Source organism: Ranitomeya variabilis, chromosome 2 (genome assembly GCF_051348905.1).
Source record: "Ranitomeya variabilis isolate aRanVar5 chromosome 2, aRanVar5.hap1, whole genome shotgun sequence".
In the NCBI taxonomy this organism is placed as follows: Eukaryota; Metazoa; Chordata; class Amphibia; order Anura; family Dendrobatidae; genus Ranitomeya; species Ranitomeya variabilis.
Window position 1 is genome coordinate 345,291,836 of NC_135233.1, and position 3,159 is coordinate 345,294,994.

Below are 3,159 nucleotides of genomic sequence, written 5' to 3' on the forward strand. Positions count from 1 at the left end.
TCACAGGATATGCGACATCGACGCGTTTCAGGTGACAGCGCAGCCTTAGTCATGTTCACAAGTCCATTGAGCTGGATTTTCTCCAGTTTATGTGATTGCCCTACGCTCTGACACAGCGTTTCCTGTGCTCCGAACAACAAAGGATGTCTACTACGCTGAGCTGGACTTATATTTGTTATAATATCAGACTGTCACTTCCTTGTCTGTATAAGTGACTTTTCAGCAGTCTCGTTATCATCACAGACAGTATTACAATGACTGATAACACCTCTATATACAGTAGATAACACAGGATCCATCATTCACAATAGGTGATGTCACAGCTCACCTCCTCCTCCTCCTGTAAAATGACTGATAACACCTCTATATATACAGTAGATAACACAGGATCCACCATTCACAATAGGTGATGTCACAGCTCACCTCCTCCTCCTGTACAATGACTGATAACACCTCTATATACAGTAGATAACACAGGATCCATCATTCACAATAGGTGATGTCACAGCTCACCTCCTCCTCCTCTTGTACAATGACTGATAACAGCTCTCTATATATATATACAGTAGATAACACAGGATCCACCATTCACAATAGGTGATGTCACAGCTCGCCTCCTTTCTCATTCACAATGACCTTACTCAGTGTAAAAAGTAACTGCCTTCTCAATTCACAGATACCATGCGTCTTCAGTGACTATAGACTTTCCCATTACTGGATTACGAGGTGTGAGTTGGTGCTCAGAAAGTTCTATAGAGAAGTGTAACTGCCGCTTCTGCAGAACGTCTGTGTTGGCCTCAAGCTCGTCCCTCCATAGAATCTTGTGAGCACCAACTGTCATCTTCTCTCGGAGTCAGTCTATTGCTGCTAATGTTCATGATAACAACAGAAAGTAGGAGTCTAATATTTGTGTTTTTTTATTTTTATAGATAGATGATAGAGATAGAATAATGAATACTTTTTTTTTTAACACTTTGTACGCCTGCTCAGTGAGATTATCATAATTGTGTGATGTCCTGTGAACTTCTCTGTATTTTAGTAATATTTTTTTTATGAAAGGCGCACTATATGTTTTTAATAAAATGATGACCGGAACGTCTAAATATTATGTTCTGCTTCTTTCTATCTCATTTATTTCATGCTGCTTATGTAACAGATGCGACATAGCTGCAGTATATTTTGCAGGGCTTTGTAGACACTGACCTCGCACTTTAGTCTCCGTCCCAATATGGAGCTCACAAAATAATTTCTCTCCAAACTACGGTTCTGGGGTGTAGGAAAAGAACCCACACAAATATAAGTGGAAACTGCAAAAAAAAATGCAGGTAGTGGTCTTGGTTAGATTCATATCCTGGACCCAAGCGCTGCAATAACACGGAGCCGACCACTGGGGTCAGTTCCAGCTACATTCAGAGACAAAAACATATGAATGAATATGGTAGAAAAACCCAAGGGTCCCATTACCCTACATGTGTACATTTCTGGCTATAACTAGAGCAAATCTACCTACACACATCGACTGGCGCTCATTTAAAGGGAATCTGTCCCCAGGTTTTTGCCGCCAAAGCTTAGGGCAGCATAATGTAGAGGCAGAGACCCAGATTCCAGCGATATGTCACTTACTGGGCTGCTTCCTGCAGTTTTTAAAAAATTGTTTTTTTATCTGCTGCAGATCTAGCAGTTCTCTGACTGCTGAGCTCTGTATAACCCAGCACACACCACCGATTGGCTTCTTTGTGTGCAATGTGCATAGGCAGAAAGATGCCAATCGGTAGTGGGGGTGGGGATATACAGAGCTCATGAACATGGATAACTACCTGGCAGCAGGTTACTTGCCATCTAGTGATAAAACTGTGATTTTGATAAAAACTACAGCAAGCAGCCCAGTAAGAGTGACATAGCTGGAATCAGGATCTCTGACCCTCCATTATGCTGCTCTCAGTTTAGGTAGAAAAAAACCTGCTGACAGATTCCCTTTAAAGGCACGCTCGTATGGACTGATTTAAACTGTAAAGGTACTGATGGTTTGGTCCCCAGACAGTTTGCATACTGTTGGCAGCACGGGATGATGTGATACCGGCAAAGATGAATTATAGGTTTGTATAAATGATCTTAACAGCTGACAGAAGCATTTTCACTTTTTTTTGGAGGCTGCTCCCTTTATAAATACCAGTACCAAGCAGGATGCAGATATGGCACAATGTTGTAGTAGGGAGGCCATGCAAGTGTAAAATATCGATGAACAACCTCTCACATACTTAGCAGAATTCTGGAGGAAAACATGACCTACCAAGTCGCAATATTTTTGCGCAACTCAGAAGTTACGGAAAAGTTTTGTGATATTTGGAGTCTGCACACCAGCTATGACCATCCGTCAAATTTATGAGAAGTTGTCCACTTTAGTGAAGTAACTAACTCCAGAAATGTACTCCAGTCATTGACTGGAGTACATTCCTGGTTCCAGCGCATGAGAGTTGACAGATCAGTCTGACGGTGCAGTGAGACGGCCGCATAAATCAGAATGACGTGCACGGACTGGCCGGCGGCTCTTCTGACCCAGGAGTGGCAACTTCATGTATTTCTATGCAGCTGTCGTGGTCGGATTGGAAGAGCCGCTGGCCAGTCTGTGCAGTTCGTTCCGATTTATTCGGCCGTCTGACTGCACCCTAATTCATTAATTGTTGTGTGCCTCTTAGTAAACACAGTGCATTGTACTCCAACGAGCCCCTTCATTATCACAGGCGTGCACAATACCAGGCTTAATAAACCCGCCCAACATTTTCTCAGGCTATTTTTATTGTGTTTTCGTCACGTACTTAGTAAGTACTTAAAGAGTAATTCATATTTTGCCCTTTTTTTTTTTTTTTTTTTTTTAAAGGCCCTAAAATTCTGTCTTTCAGTGGAGGTCTGGGTCCTGAAATCACCTTCCTCCCCCCCACACCACACACCAATCCCTCTAAAGACCATGAAGAGCGCAGCTCCGGAGGCAGATGCACCCAGAGAAGAGTACAGATTCGGTAGAAGGTCATTGGCTTCCAATTGTATCTGTACTCTTTTCTGTTCCTTCTGAACTGCGCACTTCTCAGGAGGTCTTTAGAGCAATTTGAGAGGGTCTCAGTACCTGATGAAACATAAAAAAAAAATCAATTTAGACCTATA